The 21,754-nt window shown below is 46.6% G+C and overlaps 1 protein-coding gene across 8 annotated transcripts in view; it reads right to left on the bottom strand.

Annotated features, from left to right (window-relative positions):
- The window catches only part of TSPAN9 (tetraspanin 9), a 208,229-nt gene that overhangs the window by 173,682 nt on the left and 12,793 nt on the right, over positions 1–21,754 (bottom strand). The window contains exons 3-4 of one of the 8 annotated variants that reach the window (XM_036298111.1): positions 14,221–14,411; positions 12,836–12,900 (exon numbers count right to left, since the gene is read on the bottom strand). The exons of 6 other annotated variants lie outside the window; for them this stretch is intronic. The gene's annotated coding sequence lies outside the window, so the exon portion shown is untranslated. The remainder of the gene's footprint in view (positions 1–12,835; positions 12,901–14,220; positions 14,412–21,754) is intronic. One more of the 8 variants, XM_036298113.1, reaches the window with a different exon arrangement.

The raw sequence follows: 21,754 nt of genomic DNA, 5'->3' as shown, positions 1-21,754 counted from the left end.
GGGCCTCCTGTCACCATCTCCCTCCTGCAGCTTCTAAAACTGAACCCAAAGGCTATACCAACTGCTTGGCCTCATCAGGACAGGAGGTGACAGTGGGGGAAACTTCAATGGCAAACCCATTGGCCCATCAGGGAGCCAGGCGATGAAGGCAGTCTGTGCTGCCTGCCTAGAGTCAGCTTGGAACGCTGGAAGGAGAGACTGAACATGCTGCAGCTGGAATTTCAGATTTTCCGTAAGTTAGAATGAAGTTATTTTTCCTGCTTGCGCATCTTCTTCAATAAAACCGTCCTGCTGGTAAAGGTGAAAATTTGTCACCCTCAAAGGCTTACCACTCATTCTGGCCCTCTGTGTATATCTCCAACAAGGAAGGCTCAGGCCGTGTCTAGGGAACAACAAACAAGCTGGAGTGCGTCCAAAGGCGGCAACAGGGTGGTTGGGTCTAGAAATGAAGTGATCTGGGAGACAGCTGGTAGAAACAGTGACGAGACGAAGAGTAGCTGTTGTCAAATACTTCTGGGTTGTCATGTGAACAGGGGAGCAGGCTCCCTGTTTCAGGCTCTGCCCTTTTACCCACGAGGAAATTGAGGCTTAGAAAGGATCAGTATATTGCAAGGCAAACCAACAGAGCTGGTCTAAGAAGCTGGGCTGTGCCCCAGGGCCTGCATACTGACCCACTGCACTGCACACGGTGGCAAATGCCTTGGTCGTGGAAGAAGCCAATAACAAAAGACCACATATTGTATGATTTCATTTATATAAAAACTAGAGGCCTGGTGCATGACATTCGTACACTGGGGGGGTAGGGGGGTGGGGGGGAGTCCTCAGCCTGGCCTATGCCCTTTAGCAGTCTGGGAGCCCTTGGGGGATGTCCTACTGATGGCTTAGGCACGCTCTCCAGCTGCCAGTTGGACATCCTTAGTGCTCCCACAGAGGCAGGAGAAGCTCCCACAACCACCACTGCACTCGCCGGCTGTCAGCCCTGCTTGTGGCTGAGCAGTGCTCTCCCTATGGGAGTGCACTGACCACCAGGGGGCAGCTCCTGCATTGAGCATCTGCCCCCTGGTGGTCAGTGGGCATCATAGCAACCAGTTGTTCCGCCATTGGGTCAATTTGTATATTACCCTTTTATTATATAGGACAGTGATGGCGAATCTTTTGAGCTCAGCATGTCAGCATTTTGAAAAACCCTAACTTAACTTTGGTGCCATGTCACATATAGAAATTTTTTGATATTTTCAACCATAGTAAAACAAAGATTTATATTTCTGATATTTATTTTATACATTTAAATGCCATTTAACGAAGAAAAATCAACTAAAATAATGAGTTCGCATGTCACCTCTGACATGCGTGTCATAGGTTCGCCATCACTGATATAGGATGTCCATAACAGGAAAATCTATAGAGGTGCAAAATAGATTAATGGTTGTCTAGGGCTAGGGATGAGGGAGAAACTAGGGGAATGACAATTATGGCTATTTGGGTATGGGCTTTCTTTTAGGGGTGATGAATGTTCTAAAATGGATAGTGGATGCCTGGCTGGTGTGGCTCAGTACTTGAGCATTGACCTATGAACCAGGAGGTCATGGTTTGATTCCCAGTCAGGGCACATGCCCGGGTTGCAGGCCCGATCCCTTGTGGAGGGCATGCAGGAGGCAGCCAATCAATGTTTCTCTCTCAATGTTGATGTTTTTATATCTCTCTACCTCTCCCTTCCTCTCTGAAATCATTAAAAATATTTTTAAAATAATAAAAAATTTAAAAAGAACTAGTTGACTACCCTGGCCAGTGTTTCCCTTTGGTTAGAGCGTCAACCCACACACCAAAGGGTCACAGGTTCAATTCCCGGTCAAGGGCACATACATGGGTTGCAGGTTCAATCCCCAGCCCTGGTTGGGGCATGTGCAGGAGGCAACCAATCAGTGTTTCTCGTTCCCTCTCCCTCTCTCTCTCCCTTTCCCTCTCCTTCTTCCCCTTCCTCCCAACTTCCAATCTTCCTGAAATCAATGGAAAAATATCCTTGGGTGAGGATTAAAAAAAAAAAGAACCAGTTGGCTATCTTAACAGATTACAGGGAGCCTGATAAGAGATAAAGATTATGAATCAAGCAAGGGAAGACAGCAGCTCACAAACTCACTACCTCTGGCCCAAGATGTCACTTACTCAGTCAACAAATATTTATCAAGAACCTACTCTAGGCCACAATTTAGAATGCTCAACATCGCAGAACTGGAGTCCAGAGGCCAAATCCAGCCTGCCAAGCAAAATGTGCCAACCCCTGTGCTAGATGCAGCTAGAGCCATGGGTGAAGGAAAGGGGTGAGTGATAACAGTCAGGGTCTCCTTGTGGAGTTCACATCCCAGTGAGACAACCATACAGGTGAGATCCAATTAGAATGCAGAGAAATGTTTTAAAGGAAAGAACTACAGCCTGTGTGAGCTCAGAACAAGGGACTGACCTGGGCCAGAAAAGGCTTCCTGGCTGATGGACTTGACTCTTAACACCTGAAAGAGCAAGAGGAAGCCACATTTACAAAGGCCCTGGAGAAACGAAGGGGTGGGGTAGGCAGAGCATGTGGTCTGGTGAAGGACTAAAAGGCACCAAAGCAGCAGTACAGTGCTGTGCAGGGCAGCCTGTGCTCCCCCGCCCATCCCCCAGCCTCACAGCCCCAGGTCCAATCACTGGAGGCTATGAGAAAGGGCTGAGAGTCAGCCACCTGACATTGCTAACTGTGTATAAACCCTCAGCCAGATGACCTAGGAAGACTTAATCCAGCCAGAGGTTGGAGAATTAATCAATGGAAAAATGTTTTTTTTTGTTTTTTTTAATATATTTTATTGATTTTTTACAGAGAGGAAGGGAGAGAGATAGAGAGTCAAAAACATCGATGAGAGAGAAACATCAATCAGCTGCCTCCTGCACACCTCCTACTGGGGATATGCCCGCAACCCAGGTACATGCCCTTGACCGGAATCGAACCTGGGACCTTTCAGTCCGCAGGCCGACGCTCTATCCACTGAGCCAAACCAGTTTCGGCGGAAAAATGTTTCTTAATCACCTAACAAAGTGCCCATCGCTTTCTTTACCCAATATCGTACAGGACATAAAATAAGAAAAAGATGCAATCTCAGACTTCAAAGAGAAAACCAGAAGTTGAGGAAACAAGCCCAAGCCCTCAGCTCTGCTACTCAAATGTAATGGCACTCACGCAGAGCCCGGAATGTACTTCCCCAGGTCTCCCAAAAGGACTGTTCCCTCCATTCCTGGAGGTCTCTATCAAATGCAACATTTCCCTACCCACCCCACACAAATAACACACTTGTCTTCTCTCCTCCCCGCTCCTCCAGCCCCTCTCCCCAACCCCTCCTAAGCCCCAGCATTCCCTCCCTATGCCCTGACCTTGCTTAGTTTTCTCCCGTACACTTAACTCTGCCCATTATACATGTATCTGTTTGTTCACTGACCAGCTTACACTAGAATGGAAGCTTTATGAGAACCAGACTTTGTTTTTTTTTCCAGCACTGAGATCTGAAAGAGTCAGCTCTCAAATAATGGTTTGTGGAATAAATGCAAACACAAAACTCTTAAAGAAAACTTAATCCCTAAATTCCTTGATTTGGAACGTTGGGCAAGTTATTTCTTTATGTCTCAGTCTCCTCATTTGCAAAATAAAAATAATAAAAGTATCTACTTTGTGAGTAAATAAGGAAATGCACATAAATGCTGATTGTTGTTATTACCATGATCATTTGTTATGGGTCTATTTTTGTGTCGTGTGTTAAACATATAGTTCATTTATTTTTCATAGAAACCCATGAGGTAACTTTTATTACAAGTTCCCTCTAGATAGATGAGACTAGATAAGCTGTCCAAGGTCACACAGTGACTAAGCAGCAGAATTTAAATTCAAACTAGCACCACTGGCCCTGATCCTTCTCTCTGCCTGCCTGCCTGCAAACTGAAAATGCCAACGGAGGCTGGAGAGAGGAAGACTGGCATACCCTGGAGCAGTTGGGGCGTGATCCTGAAGCAACAGAGACTCGGGTTCTGTACTTAAGGACGAAAAGGACTCAGAGCAGACAAAAGTCATTCTAGGTCAAAAAAAAGGAGGAGGGGCAGTTCTTTTCCACAAGAGACTTACACTCCCGTAATACAAACAAGAGAGGACAATAGTGGAATCACAGGACTGGCACTTGGACGAAATCTGAGATGTATCCGGTCCAACCACTTGTTTTATGGAGCAAGAAACTAAGCTGGAAGAGTGATCTGTGAAGAGTTGGGAAATCAGTAGATTGTGCCTTTGTTGACGATGCTTCTGTTCTAAACTAGATGTATTTTTACTCTTATTCATTTATTTCTTCTTCAAAAGTCATACAAGTAAAACATGCCCACTACAGGCAGAAAAATTAAGCCAAATGAGGAAAAGGTTAATAGTGTCCCACCACTAGCCAAAAGCTATGTTAAACAGTTTTACATTTAACAGGTTCTGAGTTACATTCAGTGGCTTGCATATCAGAACAGAGTAGGAGCCTAAATGAACTGTGCTTCTGTTTCCATTTTTGTTTCCAAGTCTGTTTGCAGTTCATTTGTTCATTCATTCATTCAGCCAGCAAGCATAAGGATCTCATTCATAATTGGCACAGTTCTAATTATTGGGATTCTGCAACAAACGTACATAATAAAATGATCCTACATTCCTTTCCCACAAAGTTTGGGAAGGAGCACACCCATTGCTGTTAGCTGCCACTGTCTGTTAAAAACAAAAACAGCGGCAACTAAATACACTAACTACATCCTGGCCCAAGCTCTCAGCAAGAACATGTGCATCATCACTACTGCCCCTATGCCTCACTAACACAGGAAAGAGCTTTTTTAAAGCATAAACCCACAATTTCTTTTCTTTTTATTTTTAATCCTCACCCGAGGATATTTTTCCATTGACTTTTAGAGAGAGTGGAAGAGAGAGGGACAGACAGAGAGAAATATCAGTGTGAGAGAAACACGTGGGTTGGTTGCCTCCTGCATGCTCGGGCCTGGTAGGAGCCTGCAACCGAGGTACGTGCCCTTGACCGGAATTGAACTGCCCTTGATCAGAATCGAACTCGGGAGCCTTTGGTCTGCAGGCCGACGCTCTATCCACTGAGCCAAACCAGCTAAGACCATAACCCACAATTTCAAAGAGAGCAGAAAAGGAGATAATAACAGAATTTTAGAGACTACAGGGTCAAAGGACAAGTAAGAAACCTAAGAAAGCATTATCGTCCCAGAGCCCACAGAAGGCTGAGTAATGGCAGCAGCAGGAGGGGCTGCCAGTGGCAGGATTAAAGTCTGCTTTAGGAAGAGTCCCACATCCACCCCCCTCAGGCAGGTGGCTGTACCTCCCTTACCCCAGGGGTTTATTCTTTGGAGAGGGCAAAGCAGTAGGTCTATGGGCTGAGGAAACCACACAGGGAAATAAATTCAGGGCACCACATTGAAGACAGGGGTTAAGTTGAAGTACAGGAGGCCCAGATTCCAACCCTGTCTTCCTTAGGTTCCTGGGCACAGGTTTAGTCTCAGACCATCCAGGAAGATTAGATGATTCTTCTCTAAGGGATTTACACAGCTCAAGAGAAAACACCCAAAATACTAACTTCCTGGGTTCCTAAATGAAACAGGCCACCCAGGTCACCCTACGTGAGGCCTAGAACCCACAAATGCCACACACACACACACACACACAAAGCTTAATACCCTACACATATGCAAGCAGATTACCAGGACCACTAGATTTCTGGAGAAAGCCTGTCACAGGAAAGACAGGGAAAACACACATACACTTTATAGAAAATGAAGAACACCACTTCTTCCCAAAAATAAAGCTATCATTAATGGCCCCAGAGAAATAAGAGGTAAATATTGCATCTATGAAACCAAAACAGAATGCTGTATTTAAAAAGGTATATTTAGAAAACATAAGAATGCTTAAAAATTAAAGATAATGCTAACTAAAATGAAAACCTTAATAGAAGGGGAGTGTAGGGGGAAAGATAGTAAAATTATAGGACCAACCCAGGAGACTCAATATTCAAATTCTAGGAGTTGCAGGGGGAAGAAGAAGGAAAATAGGCCCTGGCCAGTGTGGCTCAGTTGGCTGAGCATCATCACATGCACTGAAAGGTCCCCAGTTCAGTTCGATTCCTGGTCAGGGCACATACTCAGCTCAATATTTCTCTCTCTCGCTCCCTCTCTCTTCCTCTCTCTCTAAATCAATAAAAACATATTTTTAAAAAAGAAAGAAAATAGCCCTAACCGGTTTGGCTCAGTGGATAGAGCGTCGGCCTGCGGACTCAAGGGTCCCAGGTTCGATTCTGGTCAAGGGCATGTACCTTGGTTGTGGGCACATCCCCAGTAGGGAGTGTGCAGGAGGCAGCTGATCGATGTTTCTCTCTCATCAATGTTTCTAACTCTATCCTTCTCCCTTCCTCTCTGTAAAAAAATCAATAAAATATATTTTTAAAAAAGAAAGAAAGAAAGAAAATAGCAGAAGCAAATCATCATGAAGTAATTCAAGAAAACTTTCCAGAACTAAATGATGTGTGTTCCAAGATTAAAAGTTTCCAAAGCGCACTGGATGAAAGTACACCCACATTAAGGCAGGTCGCCTGAGAAATTTCAGAACACTAGAAAGGACACTAGAGACTCCAGATAGAAAAATCATGTTACCTACAAAGGATTAAAATTGAAATAGCATTAGATTTCTCAACAATAACTCTAGAATTTAAAGGAAAATTAAGCAATGCTTTGCACAAAAATAAACTCCTACCCTAGAATCCTACAGCAAGCCAGAATGTCAATACCGTGTGGGTAAAGAATTAATACTTTCTCAGATATGCAAGGCCAACAATTATAGAGCACCGCTCTGTGGTACAACACTCTGCCTCTGGTGCATGTACCCCACGGTGTTGTAAATGCCAGTTACTCGCTGTCTACCCCCACTGTACTCCAGGGTCAAAACTGTCCACTCCTCTCAATAGCCTCACTGGTGCTATGGGGCTACTTAAGAAGAGCGCCCACCCAGCAAGGGGCAGCAAGGAGTGCTTAGTGGAGGGAAGTGACATCTAAACTGAATCCTCAAGGATAACTAAAGGATATACAGCACAGTGACGTTCTAGGAAGCGGGATTATCTGCAAAGACTTGGGGAGCCGTCACAATCCATCAATCTGCTGACCTAGACAAGAATCCTTGCCGACAGGTGAAACTCAAGCCAGGCACAAAAAAATCCATGCCCAAGTGGCATCAGTGGCATTACCAAGTATTTGGGTTGGTTTTAAACATCGCTCCACAACAAGGTGATATACAAATCTATAAAATACAACCAATCTGAGCATGAAGAATGAAGACAAGGAGGCAAAGGCTGGCTCTGGATGTGACCTAAGGGTCCCTGGAGCAGTCTGGCAGCCCCACAGGACACAGCACACCATAAGGCCAGTGCCCTAATCAGAAAGGTGAAACCAGACCTAATAACAAGCATGCAGAGGCCCCAGATGAAGGGCACCTGGGACCTGGAGGCCAGGCTGGGGCAGAGAAATTCTCTGTATTTGGACTTTCTCTCTTCCCCTCACTTGTGAAAGCCAGACCTTTAAGCTCATAAAGATCCTAGGCTGAGATGGGGAATGAAGGCTTGTCAGCTAAATGCCTGGGAATACAACCAGGTCTCCTGGCTACCTCCTACCCCTTACAGCCCTGTCTGGTTGACCACAGGTTTCCATGCAGATATTCACTTGCTGAATGTCAAGGTAAGAAGAAACAGCCAAGAATGAATAACAGTCTGGCCTCTCCACCACTCTAACTCAAATTTACGGAGGCAGCTTTCTAGATATCGCCTCCCGCCCCTTGGCGCCTCCTTTCCCCACTCCTGGAAGGAGGCAGCTGGCAGCTCAAGCCTAATTGGAGTCCCACAGCCCCCTGACGATCTCTGTGCTCTGTAGTGGTGGCTTCAGCAGCAGCAGTGAGGTTTCTGAAATAGAAACAAAGTCAGCCCTGACTAGTGTGGCTCAGTGGTTGAGAGCTGACCCATAAACTAAGAGATCATCGGTTCAATTCCGGTCAGGGCACATGCCCAGGTTGCAAATTCAATCCCCAGTAGGGGGCGTGCAGGAGGCAGCCAATAGATGTTTCTATCTCCCTCTCCTTTCCTCTCTCTCTAAAAAAATAATAAAAACATATTGGGGCGGTGGGGGCTTGCCCGGGGTGGGAATGGCTGGCGGGTTGGGGGGGGGGCGTGTCAATTGGGGAAAAAGAAGACATATGAAGAAAGAAAGAAAGAAAGAAAGAGAGAAAGAAAGAAAGAAAGAAAGAAGAAAGAAAGAAAGAAAGAAAGAAAGAAAGAAAGAGAAAGAGAGAGAAAGAGAGAAAGAGAGAAAGAAAGAAAGAAAGAAAGAAAGAAAGAAAGAAGAAAGAAGAGAAAGAGAGAAAGAAAGAGAGAAAGAAAGAAAGAAAGAAAGAAAGAAAGAAAGAAAGAAAGAAAGAAAGAAAGAAATATTTAAAAAAAAAAAAAAGAAAAGAAAAAGAAACAAAGTCGGGGCCTTTTTGCTTGGTTTCTGCTGCTGGTAACCGCTGGGATCTGAGCAGCCAAAAAGGAGCCTTTCCTTCCCAAAACGGTCCTTTCACACACTGCTGAACAATGTGCTCTCTTCCCCAGGGCCATGCCAAGGTCTGGCTCTGCTGATAGTATATGTTCAAGGTCAGGCAGTGCACTCAGCTCCAGCTCCCAGAACCATGGCCTAGGCTGGTGCAATGCAGGTCCTTGCTTCCCACCTCCAGGTCCCTTCTTCGATGATTTTACAGACACTTCACATTTCATAAATACAACTCCTCCCAGTCTGAGGCTCTCAGAACTTGAATCTGTATGTTGTTAGTCTCTCCAGTGCTCACTCTTTATTATACAAGTGGTAAGCTGAGGGATGGGTGGGGTAGCTTAAAGGCTGGTGTTGTGGGGACTGCACTGCTGTGACAAAATCTCATGTCAAGTCAACTCCCAGCTGGGAGTGTATATCTCTGACACATCACCCCAGACACCACACTGTAGTTGTAGGAGGGTGTGTGCATGGGTGAACTGAGCAAGCACGTGAGCAAACATACAAATGTGTGAGAACATGAATATAAACAGCATGTGAGAAAACCCACTTGCTGCATGCTATTGGTGAATGTGCGTGTATGAGGGTGAAGATAGAGGCAAATGAGTGAATACGTGAGCAAGCATGTGTGAGAACAGGAGTATGAACAAGCATGTGAGTATGTGTGCAAGAGTGAGTATGTATTTCGTGTGCATGTGTAAGGATAAAGGTACACGTGAGTGTGTATATGAGCAAGTATGTGTGAGAACATGAGAGATCACATGAACATGAAATATGTATGTGTGTATGGAAGTACACAGAGAGAAGGCCCTGGGACACCAAGGCCACATTAGCAACTTGAGACAGTTCCTAATAAGGGCAGAGTACCACCACCCCGTCACCTCCCACATCCAGACATCACAGCACATGCCCGGTGTCTCACCTCAGTCACCTCTTCCCTCTCTCCCCACTCAGGGTGAGCTGCATCCAGGCCTGGGCTTCTGGGTTCCTCCCCCACTCTAGCCCAGCCTCACTCTCTGACCCCAAATCTCCACCCTGCAGGATTTTTTTTTTTAAACAAGGGAAAATCCTCCTTACTTCCTTAGGGAGCGATAAATATGAGGATTATAGAAGTGACATTCTGAAAATGATCTGAGCTACTTGGAAGAAAAGGGGTAGATAAAATACAGAGCATTTTGGCCCAGACTTCACTCAGAAAGACAGAGAGGTTCTGTCTCTAGGGAGGGAAGACCATCTGTAGGGGTCTCCTGCTGCCTGCCTTGGAGTGCTGGGCCCAGTTGAGAGTACAAAATCCAGGTCTCTAACTAACAGGGCTTGTCTAACATGCCAAACAGACACAGGGTCCTCGCAGGCCCAGAGAGACTGCTGTCTGGAGGCAGGGCACAAATTTCACTCCCCAAGCAGCCTTCCCCCATCTGGAAGCAATTTGCTTCCCCCTCCACCAAGCCAGAGAGTTAGAGGAGAAAGCCTGTCCCTCACCCCTCCGCTGGGTGGCCAGCTTGAACACCTATGAGCAGCCAAAGAACAGGAACAGGGTCAGCCTGACTATCACACCGGACATTTGCTCAATGCCACCTAAACAATCTCTCCCTTTGCCCCTGAAAACTGGACGATAGTTGAGAGCACAAACTTTGAATCAGACTGACCTAAGCTGACAGCCATCTCTTCGAGCCGAGTCTCTGCTTCCTCCTAAGTGAGATGGATAAAGTTGTCGGGAATAGGACATGCACATGAGGGGTTTGCACTGGGCCTGCATGCACACAATAAGCACCCGATAGATAAGTTACTATTGTTGCTGTTGCTGCTACCTACTCTCAGTCAATTCTCTATACAGAGGCCACAGTGATCCTTTTGAAATGTAAGGTAGGTCGCCCTGGCCAGTAGATCAGCCGGTTAGAGCGTTGTGACCATACACCAAGATTGTGGCTTCCATCTCCAATCAGGGCACATACAAGAAGCAACCAATGAATGCATAAATAAGTGGAATAAATGAATGTTTCTCTCTCTCTCTCTCTCTCTCTCTCTCCCTCTCTCTCTCTCTCTCTCTCTCTTTCTCTCTCTCTCTTTCTCTCCCCCTTGGTCCCTTCCTCCCTCCCTTTCTTCCTCTCTCTCTAAAATCAATAAATAAAATTTAAATATATTTTTTTACTTTTTAATATATTTTTATTGTTGATAGTATTATAAATATCTCCCATTCCCCCCCCTTTATCCCTCTCCTCCCAGTCCCTACCTCCTTCACTACCCTTTTGCCCGTGTCCATGGGCTATGCATATAATTATATAAGTTCTTTGGTTTCTCTCCTCATTCCCCCAACCCCACATCAAGGTATGTCAGTCTGTTCCATGTCTCCATGCTTCGGGTCTTATATAAACACACATACACACACACTTTTTTTTTTTTAAGAAAAAAAATTTAAGGCAGGTCTGCTTCTCCTTGGTCAAATCCCTCCACAGGGTCCCACCATAAAAGTCAAAGCCCTCAAAATGACCTTCAAGGCCCTATTTGATTCAAATCCCAAGATCTTCCCTTTGCTCACTTCACTCCAGCTGTACTGGGCAGGTCTACACACTCGGGACCTCAGAGCCTTTGCACATCCTGTTCCCTCTTCCCTGGGATACACCTCCTGCAGATATCTATAGGACTTGCTTCACCTCTTCTTCCACCTCTACTGAAATAACACCTCTCAGTAAGGCCTACCCTGTTTAAACCATAATCCTAGACCCCCTATCCCATTCTCCAGCCCCCTTCCCTGTTTCACTTTTCTCTACAGTATCTGTCACCATCTGATATACTATAAATTGTAATTATGTATTTATTGCCTGCCTCCCCTACAAAAATATAAGCTCTGGAAGACAGGACTTTTTCTTCATTTCCGCATCCCCAGACCCTGAACAGTACCTGGCCCAGAAGAGCCCAAAATATTTGTGAAATGAATGAGTCTCAGGACACTTAGAGTGAACCAAGCTGAGGCTAGAATCGGAAACACAAGTCCTAAGACCCACTCAGAAACTGTCAGTCCTTTTCAGCTCTGTGGCTGCCTCTGAAAAAAACAATCCTCATTCCAGCCACTTCTCAAAGTCATTGTCAGGAGGAAAGGACAAGAAAGTTATGTCTTAGAATACGCCTTGGTGCTTTCATAATGGGGAGCCCTACAGAAATAAAAGACCCCAAATCTATTTCTCCAACATCATCCCCAGGCCAGCTTTCAGTCCCAGGACAGGGGCCCTAAGTGTTAAGAGGATATCACAGGTAGGAATCTACACAGACACAGTCCATGCCTTGAGGAGCTAGCTGAGTCAGGTTTTAGGTCTTCCAATGGTGGGGCACATCTGGTGCTATTCCCACTGAATCCCTGCTGCCAGGACCTGCATGCACACATTAGGTGCTCAATAAATGTCATGCAAAAGCATAAATGAGTAAATCCCATACTGATAACCACACAGAAATTAGAAAGATCACCAATATTATATGAAAATCCTGAATAAAGTATTAGTTGACCTAAAACAACATGCAGACAACAGCTACCACAGATAATACTGACAAAATCATATATTTTCATTATCTTCACATCAAGGGCAAGTGTATTGTAAGGCAGATGCTAAGGCATTGGTGAAGAAAGCCCCGGGGCTGGGAGAACAACTTCAGGAAACCTTTAGTGAATACATTTCAAGATTTAGGCCAAAATAATGCAGATTGTTCCACCCAGGTCCAGGCATGTGCTGGAAGCAGCTAATTAATGTATCTCTCTCTTTCCCGCCCTCCCTCTATAAATCAATGAAAAAAATATCCTTGGGTGAGGATTAAGAACAACAAAAAAACAAACAACAAAAAACTTGCTCTTCCTTCCACAATGCCAAATTCTACCGAAATAAAAACCAAAGAGCACACATTTTAAAAAAAAAAAAAGAATACATATTCACACTCTCCACTGCAAAAAAGGGATGGAGGTGAAAATAATTACATTCAAATACTCTATTCCATTTTCTTACATTCCAGATAAAACTCTTTTTCTTTGGGGTGGGCGCAGATTTTGCCTACTAGACTATGGCCTCTTAGAAGATAGTGAGGACATATAGCACCTGGCAGTTAATAAATTAAATAATTTCCAGCTGATTTGGTCTAGTACCAGTAGTATTACCCTACCCAAGACCCATCAACAATCTATTCCCACATTCTTCCCCTCTCGCTCAAGATTTGTCTTAAGAATCAATCTCACCCTGGACAGGTAGTTTAGTTGATTAGAGTGTCGTCCTGATACGCCAAGGTTGCAAGTTCAATCCCCTATCAGGGCACAAAACAATAGTCAGGAGCATATTCCAGGTGTGTTTTCTGAATGTGTGTGTATAGGTTGGGGATGCAGAATTGTAAAGGGGGGATGAATCATTGGGTTCAAAGGGATGAGTAAAATTTAGAATCATTAAGGTGAAGGGTATCTTAGAGATTATTTCATGCAACATATGTAACCTTACAATGCCAAACACAAAATCCCTGATCAATAAATATCAGTGCTGAGAGCTTGCTACTTCCTAAGGCTCTACCTGTAAGAAAGTTCTTCCTGGAACTACATTCAAATCTCATCTTCTGGGCCCGGCTGGTATAGCTCAGTGGATTGAGCATCATCCCATGGACCAAGAGGTCCCAGGTTAGATTCCCAGTCAGGGCACATGCCCAGGTTTTAGGCTCAATCTCCAGTAGGGGGTGTGCAGCAGGCAGCTAATTGATGTGCCTCTCTCATCAATGTTTCTATCGCTCTCTCCTCCTCCTCCCTTCCTCTCTGAAATCAAAAAAAAAATTTTTTAATCTCTCATCTTCTGGAATCCCCTACCCATGGGACCCAGGTTTGGCCTTCTGAAGCCAGAGGATATGTTTAATTCCTCCTCTTCCACACCAGCCCTGCATGGGTTAGGAAACCATTATTGTGCCCCCACTTTCTATAACACTCCATAAAAATAATTTCCAGACAAAATGAATATTCCCAAATCCTTCATCCAAGTCACATGTAGTGTAGTTTACACCATCCTAGTCACCCTCCTCTGAATAAATTCAGATTTGAAAGTGTCCCAAGCAGAATCAACAAAACCCAATGCTGCAGATGTAGGGTGAGCTCCATAGAGCACAAAGAGTCTAGTCCAGGGGTGGGCAAACTTTTTGACTCGAGGGCCACAATGGGTTCTTAAACTGGACCGGAGGGCCGGAACAAAAGCATGGATGGAGTGTTTGTGTGAACTAATATAAATTCAAAGTAAACATCATAACATAAAAGGGTACGGTCTTTTTTTTTTTTTAGTTTTATTCATTTCAAACGGGCCGGATCCAGCCCACGGGCCGTAGTTTGCCCACGGCTGGTCTAGTCTGTATTCCCAAGAGCAGAGCTTAAACCCAGGATGGTACTTTTCTCCTAAGTAACCACAGAGCATGGCTAGCATATGTTTTTTTTCCATTGATTCATTCAGTCAATAAACATGAGCTAACAGGCACTGGGCTAGGTACAAGGGCTACTAAGAAAAATGGCATATCATCTTTGTGCTCAGGGAGACAGCCTACTCAGAGAGATTTTTAAAAAACACACACACAGATAAAACTATGAGGAAAGAAACATACTTGCTTTTGGGATCTTATAGGCGTCTGACTAGGGATCCCTCCTCCAGTGAGTCTTCCAAGAATGCAGGGCTTCTGCTTACAGCCATAGTGACTGGATTTACCTGCCCCCCTTCGACAGCTAAAACACTGGACAGAACACATGAAACAACTGCTTCGGAGGATGGACAATAGGCAGAACAGATCTGTACTCCCTGAGAGAAAGGAAACAAGAGTGAGTCCCATGACTGCCCAACTTACTGCCTAGAGCAGTGATGGCGAATCTATGACACGCGTGTCAGAGGTGACATGCGAACTCATTTTTTTGGTTGATTTTTCTTTGTTAAATGGAATTTAAATATATAAAATAAATATCAAAAATATAAGTCTTTGTTTTACTATGGTTGCAAAGATCAAAAAATTTCTATATGTGACACGGCACCAGAGTTAAGTTAGGGTTTTTCAAAATGCTGACACGCCGAGCTCAAAAGTTCGCCATCACTAGCCTAGAGGCAACTTCCACACAGCAGCACAGCAGGAAGAATCAAAATGGTCCCAACCAAGTTGAGGAAACAGAAAGTCAAGTTCACAGAGCAAGAATTTATAGGGCACAATACTGGAGAGGAGGAGACTGCACACAGAGAGTGCTCTGGAGAACTGCAGAAGAGTCCCCTTGAACCTCTTGCTGATGTGCACGTGTGGCGTGAAGCTCCACAAGACTGAGAAAAGAACCAATAGCAAGCAACAAGCCAAACAATTAGTGGAGCTCATAAAGAGCCAGAAAGAATTCACATTTTCACCTGCAAGAGTAGCAGGACCTCATAACACATAGGGCACTGGATAGAGTCCTTAAAAAGATGATGCCTCAGTAGTGAAGATAAATTAGTCCAGATTAAAGGCTGGATCCACCTTAACAAAGCTTAAAAGCAAGCCTTGGAAGTATTAGACTGATCCTAAGCAATTTAAATGCATGCCAGAATAAGTCCAACACTATTTAAAGAAATAAAACAACATTAAATTCACAATATCTGGAATCCAATAAAAAGTTAGCAGGTATTGCCCCGCTTGTGTGGCTCAGTGGTTGAGCATCAACCCCAGTCAGAGCACATGCCCGGATTGTGGGCTCCATCCCTAGTAGGGGGCGTGCAGGAGGCAGCCAATCAATGATTCTCATCATTGATGTTTCTATACCTCTCTCTCTCTCTCCCATCCTCTCTCTGAAATCAATAAAAACATACTTTTTTATTAGCGGGTATTTAAAGAAGCATAAAAATATGACTCATAACCAGAAAGAAAATCAGTCAACAAAATAAACCCCAAAATGACAGAGATGATAAAACTAGTAAACAAGAATGAAAAACAGCCCTGGCTGGTGTGCTCAGTGATTAGCCAGAGCACCACAGGGTTACAGGTTCAATTCTCAGGCAGGGCAAGTACCTGGGTTGCAGGTTTGATCTCCAGCCCTGGTCAGGGCTCGTGCAAGAGGCAACCTGTATCTCTCTCTCGCATCAATGTTTCTCTCTCTCTCCCCCCTCCCTCTCTCCCTTCCACTCTCTCTAAAATAAAAGCAATGAATGGGAAAAATCCTCAGGTGAGAAAAAAAAAGAATGAAAAGTAGCTTTTATAAGTATGGTCCACATACACAAGAATGAAGAGGAAAACATAAACATGATGAGAGAAATGAAAGATATAAAAATTCAAATGGAACTTATAAAGATGAAGAATATATCTGAAATGAAAAATACACTAGACGGAATCTATAATAATAAAAGCATAATATGCAAATCAACTGAATGACCGAACAGCAGAATGACTGTCTGGACAACCACGCTATGACACGCACTGGCGCCAGACCAGCCAAGGTGGGTGCGATGCGATTGGTGCGATGCCCCACGATCACCCTGCAGAGGGAGGTCCAGGCCACCTGGCCAGCAACTACAGAGGGAGGTCCATGGCAGCGCTGTGGTGGGTGGGCGGGGCCTCCGTCTACAGAGTGATCAATCTAGGACCCCCCCCTTCCGCAATCAATAGCCCCACAGAGGGAGGCCCAAGCCACTGGCCAGCAATGCTGTGGTGGGTGTGCAGGGCTGGCCAGCAATCGCCCCGCAGAGGGAGGCCCAGGCCAGCCAAGCAATCGCACCCCACACCTGTCACCTGCAGAGGGAGGTGACCAGTGACGGAGGGGGGAAAGCTGGGGGGAGGGGGGCAGCGCAGCATGGATTGCAAACAGTGGCAGTGGCAGGGGCAGGACCAGCTGCCAGCAGCCAGGGGAAGGAAAGCCCCAATAGGCCCTGATCTCCAGCCAGGCCTAGGGACCCTACCCGAGGGGTCACGGATTGTGAGAAGGTGGAGGCTGGGCTGAGGGACACACACACCCCCCACCCTGTGCACGAATTCGTGCACCTGGCCTCTAGTTAATTAATAACAGATTAGACACTGCAAAAGAAAAGAGCATTGACTTGCAGATAGAACAATAAAAACTATCTAAAATGCCCTGGCCGAGTGGCTCAGTTGGTTGGAGCATTGTTCCATACACCAAAAGGTTGCAGGTTTAATTCCCAATCAGGGCACATACCCAGGTTGTGGGTTTGATCCCTGGTCAGGGCCCATGCAGGGGAAACCGATCAATGTTTTTCTCTCTCTCTCTTCCTCTCTCTCTCTCTCTTCCCTCCTTCCTCTCTCTCTAAAAATCAGTAGACATATCCTCAGGTGAGGATTTAAAAAAAACTATTTAAAATGAATCAGAGAAAAAAACACACTGAAATTAAAAAAATTTTAATTTTTGTTAATTGATTTCAGAGAGGAAGGGAGAGAGAGAGCAAGAAACATCAATGATGAGAGAGAATCATTGATTGGCTGCCTCCTGCAAGCCCTCTACTGGGGATCAAGCTCACAACCTAAGCATATGCCCTGTCCATGAACCAAACCATGACCTCCGGGTTCATAGGTCAACACTCAACCACTGAGCCACACCAGCTAGGCTAGACTGAAAAAAATTAACGAAGCATCATCAATTTATAGTACAATAGCAAACAGTCAATCCTATCTAATAAAAGAGAAACATGGTAATTAGCCATAGATCTGCTACCCTTCCCATTGGCTAATCAGGGCGATATGCAAATTAACTGCCAGCCAAGATGGTGGCCAGCAGCCAGGCAGCTTGAAGCTAACATGAGGCTTGCTTGCTTCAGTGACTGAGGAAACCAACGTTCCACGCCTGCCTTGCCGGCCTCTGAGCTTGCAGTTTGAAACATTGTTACAAATATAGAAGCTAAACAAAACCCCAGAAACCTGCTTTCAGCCAGCCAGGATATCAGAGCTGGAGTTGATACAATGTTTCGGTTATAGAACCCAAACAAACCAGATACCTGCTTTCAGCAGCAGAGGCCTCAGAGCTGGAGCCAGAGCTAAAGCTGGCCCAGAATAAAAACAAAAAAAGAAAAAAAGGAGCAGTGGGGAGCTTCAGTCACCTGCCAGCCTGAAAACAGCCCTCAGCCCCTCACCCAGACTGGCCAGGGACCCCAGTGGGGACCCCCACCCTGAAGGGTGTGTGATCAGCTGCAAACAGCCATCAGCCCCTCACCCAGGCTGGCCAGGTAACCCAGCGGGGACCCCCACCCTGATCCAGGACACCCTTCAGGGCAAACCAGCCAGCCCCCACCCATGCACCAGGCCTCTATCCAATATAGTAAAAGGGTAATATGCCTCCCAGCACCGGGACCAGTGGAGCCGCGAGGCCTCCCAGCACCGGAATCAGTGGAGCCGAGAGGCCTCCCGGCACCGGGATCAGTGTGACAGGGGGCAGCGCCCAAACCCCCTGATCGCCCTGCGGCTCTGTGTGTGACATGGGGCGGGGCCACAACCTCCCTATCCGCCCTGCTCTGTTCATGACAGGGGAAGGCGCCCCAACCCCCTGATCGGCCCTGCTCTGTGCCTGATAGTGGGGAGCTCCCCAACCCCCTGATCGCCCTGCGGCTCTGTGTGTGACATGGGGCAGGGCCACAACCTCCCTATCCGCCCTGCTCTGTTCATGACAGGGGAAGGCGCCCCAACCCCCTGATGGGCCCTGCTCTGTGCGTGACAGGGTACGGAGCCCCAACCCCGCTGATGGGCCCTGCTCTGTGCGTGACAGGGTACAGAGCCCCAACCGCCCTGATGGGCCCTGCTCTGTGAGTGACAGGGGGCAGCGCCCCAACCCCCTGATTGGCCCTGCTCTGTGCGTGACAGGGGGTGGCGCTGCAACCTCCCCATCGACCCTGCCTTGAGTGTGACAGGGGGCGGTGCCCCAACCCCCCAATCGGCCCTACCCTGAGTGTGACTGAGGGTAGCATCACAACCTCCCAATCTGCCCTGCTCTGTGCATGACAGGGGGCGGCACCCCAACTCCCCAATCAGCCCTGCTCTGAGCCCGACCAGGGGCTGCACCTAGGGATTGGGCCTGCCCTCTGCCACCTGGGAGCAGGCCTAAGCCAGCAGGTCGTTATCTCCCGAGGGGTCCCAGACTGCAAGAGGGCACAGGCCGGGCTGAGGGGACCCCTCCTCCCCCCCGAGTGCACAAATTTTTGTGCACTGGGCCTCTAGTATACTTATAATTAGAGTTCTAAAAAGAAAGAGAAAGGTGAGAGAAAGGAGAACAGAAAAATACTTGAAGAAATAATAGCTGAGCAAATTTTCAAATTTGCTAAAACAATGCAAATAAGAGATAAAACAAGGCAGGATAGGAGGGGCACTTCAACCAAGGTAGACACACCAAGGACAATGAGAAATGAGAACCTTCATGGTGGGAGAGGGAAGAGGGGCCCTGGGTAACCTGGCATTACAGAAACAACAGGGACACAGTGGCTCACAGAGGGAAGCAATGAGGCTGGAGGGGGCAGGTGCCAGTTCACAGCAGACTCTGCATGCCTCACTCAGTCACTTGGACCTCATCTTAAAGGCCAGAGGGATCGCCTTGTCCTGGAAGGGCAACTGATTTTTTAAAAAATATATTTTATTGATTTTTTTACAAAGAGGAAGGGAAAGGGATAGAGAGTTAGAAACATCCGATGAAAGAGAAACATCGATCAGCTGCCTCCTGCACACTCCCCACTGGGGATGCGCCCGCAACCAAGGTACATGCCCTTGACCAGAATCGAACCTGGGACCCTTGAGTCTTCAGGCCGACGCTCTATCCACTGAGCCAAACCGGTTAGGGCACAACTGATTTTTTGAACTACAAAGTCGGACTTTGCAGTTCTCCTAAGTTGGAGAGTCCAGAGAACAGAAGAAAGGTTTGAGTCCTGGCTGTGACATCTGTGCCCTTAGCCTGCTCCCGTTTGAAACAAACACCAGAGACAACAAAAACATCGTACCCACCTGAAAAGTTTTGCCTCCCTAGGACTCCTAGAATCAGATAACTCTTAAGTCAGAAAGGACTTCAGGGATCAAAGACTCCTGGCTTTACAGATGAAAAAAGTTAAGGCCCAGAGAATTGACAACTGATCCAGGACCACTTAGGAGTCCTGACTCCCAGTTCCAGTCCCCACTGCCCCACCAGCCCTATGGATTGCTCTGGATGATACAGTGAGCCTGTGAATGTCTACGCAGGCTTGCTGCTATATGTCCACTCTAGCTCCTTCCAGGCACTGGCGGATTCCTGGCCTCACTTAGCTCCTGAACATCCACTGGGTAGGTGCTAGGTATGTGTCTCCCTCACGTGCACTGAGCAAAAGTAACTCTGGGCCTGACTCCAGGGAAGGGAGAAGAAATAAAGCTCCCTGAAGATTGGAGGCCAGAGCTGTCCTGAGCCTTCCTAAGGCTGAGAGGGTCGGAGAAACAAAAGGGACAGAGAGACAGAGAGCCTGGCCCACCAACCCAGCCAGTGGGAGTTACCAGCTGACCCCCAGAGGCAGGGATGAACTAACTGGTGGGGGAGAGACATTCCTATGGCCTCTATGTCCAACTCCCTTAACAGATTGGCCCTGAGCCATGCACTGTGCTTGCCACCCCTCTCCTCCCAGGGGAAGAGGAAATTGCCTTGAACCCTCCTTCTCCCCCTCCCCAAGACCCACACACTCAGCTCTGGGTTGGGCAGCACCTCTTTACAGGGGTTAAGAATAAGCAAATTCTTGGGCTATTCCTGGAGCCTTGATTTTTATCATCCTTCCATTCTGGTCAATTCTGAGAGGCCAGTGGCCCGGAATGCCAGAGAGATCTGAGCCCAGTCCACCAAACCCAAAATAACCCTACACATGCCTCTCTCAAGTCCTCATGGATTTGGCCATTTTGTATGCATGTTTTCCTACAAATGGCCTATTTTGCCCACACACACAAAGTGCTGGAAACTCGAAGGCACCCCTGGGTGAATTAAGAAAGATAGGAGCAGGGTGCTGGGGGAGGGGAGCACACAGAATCCAGGGTTGGGAACAGAAAGTCTGGCTCCAGGCTCCTCTGCTCAACTGCCTGGAGATCCTGGGATAACCAGCCTCCGTTCCCTCAGTTATGAAACTCCCAAGCAGTGGCCTCCTCTTCCCTGTAACTTCTTCTCCACCTCTGGGGAAAGGCAGCGTAAGTCCCCCTCCCAGAGCTGCAGACTCTAATAAGGAGCTCCTGCCTTAGGAGGAGTCCTGCTTCCTCCCAGAGACATTTCAAGCCCCTGAGACGATGGGGATGGATGGTTTTAAGTCATGCAAGTGCGCTAAGTGTCCTGGGGAAATGGCTAGATTAGGGACAAGTTTCTTTTTACATCACAAATGCACTATTCACTCATTCAAAAAACATTGGAGTGCCCACCAGATTGCTAGGCAATGAGAAAACATGCAAAGCATCAGTGGAGGGGGAAACCAAGACCTTTGCTCTTCAGAAGGAATAGAGAGAGACTGAGGTGAGCCATCAGAAATGCCCTGCCTATCAGAGCTTCCCAGGGGGCTGCACACAGATATCTGGCAGTGGGAAGGCTGCTTGGAATCCTGGTGCATGGGGAGGGTGAGGTGGCTGCAGGGTCTCAAAAACACCAGGGCCAAAGACCAGTTCCCTATACCGCTGGGTTCAAAATGTGGCCACTCCTATGTGTCTGTTCATGACATGAAGCAAGAATATGTTTAAAGTACTTGATTTAAAGCCACCACCACCACAAAACAGGGACACCTGAACTGGTAAAATGACCAAGAGTCATTTGGATAAGCTGTGAGGAAGGTGGAGAATAAAATTGAGGTAACATCATTTTGATGCCAAATTAGGTATGAAATAGGGCAGTAAGACTTCAGTGGTCATCTCCTTTGAGTCCGACAGAGAAAGCTCTGGAGGCATCTACTAGCAGTCTCATCCCTTGCTATTTTCAGAGCCCACTCCTAGGGCTGTGGATGCTGCAGGACCAAACCCTGAGGGAACAGAACCAGATAAAACAAAAACACAATTGATAGCCAGGAAAGGTTTGGGGACTCACCTATCCTACATCAGCTGAAGCTCTCTTATCACACAGAGCACCTGGCCCAAAAGGTGCCTCAGACCCTTAAGGAATCAAAGTGCTCGGTGATTACTTGTTGATGAACTGATAGTGTGACTCTTGAGCATGCTGAAG

Source organism: Myotis myotis, unplaced genomic scaffold (genome assembly GCF_014108235.1).
Source record: "Myotis myotis isolate mMyoMyo1 unplaced genomic scaffold, mMyoMyo1.p scaffold_m19_p_3, whole genome shotgun sequence".
Taxonomy (NCBI): domain Eukaryota; kingdom Metazoa; phylum Chordata; class Mammalia; order Chiroptera; family Vespertilionidae; genus Myotis; species Myotis myotis.
The sequence above is the reverse complement of the archived record's forward strand: the minus strand, read 5'-3'. Positions and strand labels throughout refer to the sequence as shown.